A 5,682-nucleotide genomic window follows, 5' to 3' on the forward strand; every position below is an offset into this window, starting at 1 on the left:
TTACCTAAAAATTACATTTTTAAGGCGTCGCGACGCCAAAACTTTCAGTGATAAAAAATAAATTTTTGCGTCAGCTTCTAGAGCTTTGTCAACTGTGGCGGTATGCAAATTTTCAAAATTTTATCTTTAAAATTAAAGACGATTTTGGGGGTGGACACAAGTGTTGACGGACCCTGTATTGCCGACAAAATCACGCCCCAGATATGAGAGTACGTTTTCTCAGTTTGTCAAATGGTGCGAAGATAAAAAGATCAAAAATTACTCTGAAAACGTCTTGGTAGCCCTATTTTGAAAAAATAGGTTCTACTAAGAAAACATTGTGGCCAATTTATAGCATGACACAATCTTGCTTGAATATTAAGAAGGATAATATAGATATCTCGAAATATCCAAAATTGCTTGCCCTTCTTAAAAGAAAAACGAAACAAAAAAAAAACGGATCATATTCCAAAAAAATCCCAAATACTTGAAGGAGAACATATTACAAAATTTTTGACAGAGGCCCCTAACAAAGAATTTTTTTGATGAAAGTGAGTGGTTTATCTTTATTCAGAAATTTACATTCAAAAATTTAACATTTGTATTTTAGACGATTTTGATTATGGGTATTTCTGGAGCCTGCCGCCGAGAAGAAATTTGTAAGATGATTGGCGATGTTATCTTTAAAGATGACATAATTTTGGTTTCTATTCCTGAAACAAAAACTAAGGTTAAACGGGAATTTTCCATAACCAAAAGGGAATGGGTCGAAATAAAAAAGCAATTTGTGAAATTAAGACTACAAGTTGTGACTGACAACAGACTATTTCTAACTTATTGTGCAGGAAAATATATAAATTTACCTATTGGTATAAACACCATTGGCAAAATTCCATCATTGATCGCCAAATATCTTGAACTTCCAAACTCTCATCAATATACTGGCCATTGTTTTGGTAGGAGCAGTGCTACTTTATTAGCAAACAAGGGACAGCAGTGCTACTTTATTAGCAAACAAGGGACTTGACTTTCTAGCCTTTAAAAGACATGGTGGTTGGAAATCTTCCGCAGTAGCGGAGGGATATATCCAAGATTCTTTAAAAAATAAAGTAGAAGTAGCAGACACTTTGACAGACACGGAACCTGTAAGATCCAATTCCAACAACTCGTACAATATTAGTAACGTCGTGAAAACTGAAAACACTGCTGAAGTTTCTGGTGTGTCGTTTGCTTCGTGCAGCAACTGCACATTCAACATAAACATCTATAATAATAAAAATTAAAAGTACTCAGTATACTTACTTGATGACCAACATCAATTACTTGAGTATTTGTAAAATAAAACGTTTCACAAAAGCTTAATTTTATTAATCGTTAAAATCATAAAACTTGTTAATGTTATATTGAGGTTATGTTTTTACAAAAAAGCAACAATGATTAAGTTGCTAATAGATGGCGCTGATGGAATTTTTCTCAAAAAATATTAATAGTAATTTGTTAACTTATTTAAATAAATATTAGGGAAAGAGGGTCCCAATGCGTGATTCTTTAAATATGTAGTAACCGATATTTTCTATATGGCTTCTATAGCAAAATTTTTGCGTGCATGTTCCCGCACTAGTGCTCGAAAGCCTTAGTTACCGGTGATGGTTGCTATGCGCGAAATCGTTGTTCCTGATCTATGAGTGAAAAAATAGTATTAGCGATTCACGTTCGGTAGAAGTAACAGATACTTTTGTGTCGCTATGTTGAATTTCTAAAATAACTAGGAATTAAACATTGGCATCATTGTCTATCAAATAAATTTGTCATTCAAATTTGACAATATAACGAGATGGAATCAACTATTACAAGATAAGCAGTTTCAAAAGGAAGAAAACAGGATCGGAAGGAACAAAGTCAGAAATTTATGGTTAAAATCAATTTCGCAAAAGCGCACCAAACATCTGAAAAAACTTTGTTTCACACTGCGAAAAATTAATTAGGCAAGACTGGACAGCACTCATGGGAGACGCACTGTAGACAATAATATTCCACCAGTCATTGTAATACTAACAAAGTTAGATTTAGAAGATGAAATCGATGCACTAGTTTTGAATCTGATTCGAAGCTCTGATGATTTTCTTCTTTGTCGTTTGGAAAATAAATATTTACCTTTAATAACAAACCAAAAACTGTCATTTGGATGTCATTTATTTTACAAGACATTACACTAGAAAAATTATAACCTTAGTTACACAGCTCAAAAATAAAAGTTACTAAATTTAGTTACTTCTACCGAACGTGAATCTTTAATATATTAAAGAACGTGTTTTATAATGGCCAATTTGGTGCACGAGTTGTCGGTGTATGGGACGAGTGCACCAATGCCATTATAAAACAAGTCCTTTATACTATTTTTTCGAATTTGCACCCTTTTTTTAATAAACAATTTAAATATTCCAATTTTAAGACTTTTCGTTTTACACGATTGGTAATGGTTTTGTAACCCCGACTTGCCACTTGATTTTCGAATTCAATTTAAAATTCGACATTTATTGAGTTTCACTGTCACTGAATTTTGACATAACATAACCTAACCTCACAGCCAGTATTCATATCTACTATATTTAGGTACAATTATTGTTGGCCGCAAAGGACAATTCAATTATATTGATGCATTTTTTGTTCACACAGCAATTTATTAAACACGAATCGTAAAATCCAAATTGACCAAGAACTTGACAGGAAACGGGTGACAGCCATACTAATTAGTTCTGCCAATTCTTAAAAAACAAAATTTCCTACTTTGAGTTCTCTTATAGATACCTATAAACGACTTCAAATTGAGTACTTTAATGGACCTATTAAAACGGCAAATTCGAAAAATATAATTTTATATCGTAACGAAGCTATTAACGCACTCAAAATCAATGCGGAAAGAGCTATGTCATCACAGCGAATTAGGACAAATGTGCTTTAATCGAATTGCATATCTACATGTTTGACGACATTACTGTGGAAATTTATTACTTGTTGACAAGTCAGGTTTTATTACTTTTAGTCTGGAATGGTGGCACTGACCTGAAATATTGTTACCAGGAAAGCGTCTTTCTCCGGGGAACTTGTTGAAGGATTGCTGCAGTATTAGCAGTAGACAATGTCGGGATGATAACGTATAAATATGAATAGAGAAAATAAACAAGGGGTTGTGTTCGTGGTGGGAATTCGCCAAGATGTCGCAACGATAGCTCTGATAATCCGACTCAAATTAAATAGATACATTGAGATACCACCGAGAGATCAAATGGCATAATTCTGAGTTGTGGATTTATTATCATATGCAAAATATTGTTTCTTAATTTTTAAAATTGTAGAAATGACAATGTTAAAACAAAAATTAAAAATGTCGACTTTTGTTTCATAGTTTTCATTTCAAGAGTTGGCTAAGCCCCTAACTCGAAAATTTAGTTTTTTCAAATAAACTTTAAAATCAAACATATTTTGGTCTAAAAGTATTAAACTTATTTGTGGAGCACACTCAAGTTATTGATACTCATTTAACGCAGAATTTTGCACTAAATCCAAAACTGTGATAATTTTTGTGTATAGCATGTAGTGAACTTCCAGCTTAAACTTAGGAAAACGTTAAATTTCTGTTTTTTACAGGCCCCTCGAAAACCACGTAAGTTTCATATCTAAAATGGGCAGTTGATAGATTTCGAGCTAATTTTTCGATTGATATAAACTCAACGATATTAAATGTTTCAAAAAAAAGTTTTTAAAAGTGATCCCGACAATACCCCCAATCAACTGCAATTAATATCTAGTTTAGTTGTGCATCAAACTTGAGTTGTCGGTGCTCATGTTACACAGAATTTCACGCAGAATCCAACACTGTCTTAATTTGTCTCATAAGTCTACAAATAACACAATTAAGAGCGATTAAAATTCCGAGTAGTCGCCAAATTTTAAAAATTTTGAAGATTTTTGAATATTTTCAGTTGATAAACGAGTTGAAAAAGACAAACTGTTTAATTTTTACGTTTTAGAATGAAATTTCAGAGAATTAAGAGATTTATTAGACAACATTGAAAATGTTTGTATCGTTTTGAGAATAAAAATTTTTAAAAAATTTTCTTTTTTACTCTAATTGTATGTAATGTAATACATTTATTAAACAAGTCTAAAGAAATCAAAATTTTACAGTTTAGAATTAAAACTGCAAGACTTATAGACTTATTTAATGAAAAACATAAATATTTGGGTTGTCTTAAAAACAAATTCTAAAAATTTTTGTTTTTGCGCATATTTTTTGTAATTTGCTGTTGTTAATTAAGTCCAAAGCAGTATAACTTCTAAATTTCACTGTTTTAGAATCAAAACAGTCAACGTTACAAAATTTGATAGATCAGATTAAAAATTGGTGGATCGCTTTTGAAACAAAAATTTCTAAAATTCTTCTATTTGACGCCAATTTTCTGTAATTTACCCCACGTGATGAATCCTTAAAATTTTGTTGTCTTGGAGTGAAAAGTGCCAAAGGTATAGAATTTAATAGACAACATTCAAAGTTTTTGGATGGTCCTGCAAACAAAATTAAAATATTTTTTTTGTTCTTTTTTTTGTAATTTACTTCAATAAATAAACTAGTCGACAGAAAAAAAACTTTCACATTTCACTGTTTTACAATAAAACTGTCAGTTACGAAACTTAAGAAAAAACATCGAAAATGTTTAGGTCGTTTTTGAATAAAAATTATTTAAAAATTTTTTATTTCACGATAATTTTGTGTAAGTTACCACACGGTGATAAACAAGTTAACAGCAGTAAATCCTCCACATTTAACTGTCTCGGAATAAAAATTGCTAAAGTTAGGAAATTTAATAGAAAATAGAATTTTTAATCGTCCTGCAAGTAAAAAATTTTAAAAATTGTCTTCTTTGTTTAAATTGTTTATAATTTACTTCACTTAATAAACAAGTCACAAAAAGTAAAATCTCCAAATTTGACAGTCTTAGAATGACAGTTGCCAGAATTACGGAATTAAATAGAAAACATTTAAAATTTTTGGATCGTCCTGCAAATAAAAATTTTCAAACATGTTCTTTCTTGCTCTAATTTTTTGTAGCTTGGTACACTCAATCAACAAGACGACAAGAGTAAATCCTTCAAATTTTATTTTTTTCGAATGAGATCAGTCAGACTTATTTAATAATAAAAAACATTGAAAGTTTTTGGTTTATTTTAAAAATAAATATTTCTAAAAAAATTTATTTCTAGTTCTAGATTTTTATAATTTTCTACAGTTAATAAACAAGTCACAAAGAGTAAAATCTCTCCAACTCTTACCGTTTTCAAATAAAAAACTGTCAAAGTTACGAAATCAAATAGAAAACTTTGAAAATTTTCGAATCGTCTTGCAAATTAAAATTTTCAGAAAATTTTTGTTTGTTTTCATTTTTTGTAATTTGCTACACTTAATAAACAAATCGCCAAAAAAACTTTCAAATTGTACTGTTTTACAATCAAAACAGCCAAGAGTTACTTAATTTTATAAAAAAAACATTAAACATTTTTCGATCGTCCGGCAAATATAATTTTTCAAAAATTGTTTTTGCGCTAATTTTTTGCAATTTACTACAGTTGATAAAAATGTTGATAAGAGAAAAACTTTGGAATTTCAATGAATTAGAATACAAACTGCCCAAGTTATCGAATTTA

General features: G+C 30.2%; 1 long non-coding RNA gene across 1 annotated transcript; it reads right to left on the reverse strand.

Moving 5' to 3' along the window:
* Positions 1 to 516: 516 nt before the first annotated feature.
* Positions 517 to 1,402, reverse strand: LOC148176334 (uncharacterized). The gene is made up of 3 exons (XR_015770060.1): positions 1,303 to 1,402; positions 843 to 1,243; positions 517 to 692 (listed from the first exon to the last, which is right to left on the reverse strand). It is a non-coding gene; the product is annotated as an uncharacterized LOC148176334 (long non-coding RNA).
* Between the last annotated feature and the right edge of the window lie 4,280 nt (positions 1,403 to 5,682).

Source organism: Gnatocerus cornutus, chromosome 4 (genome assembly GCF_029298725.1).
Source record: "Gnatocerus cornutus isolate USDA-ARS CGAHR chromosome 4, icGnaCorn1.1, whole genome shotgun sequence".
In the NCBI taxonomy this organism is placed as follows: domain Eukaryota; kingdom Metazoa; phylum Arthropoda; class Insecta; order Coleoptera; family Tenebrionidae; genus Gnatocerus; species Gnatocerus cornutus.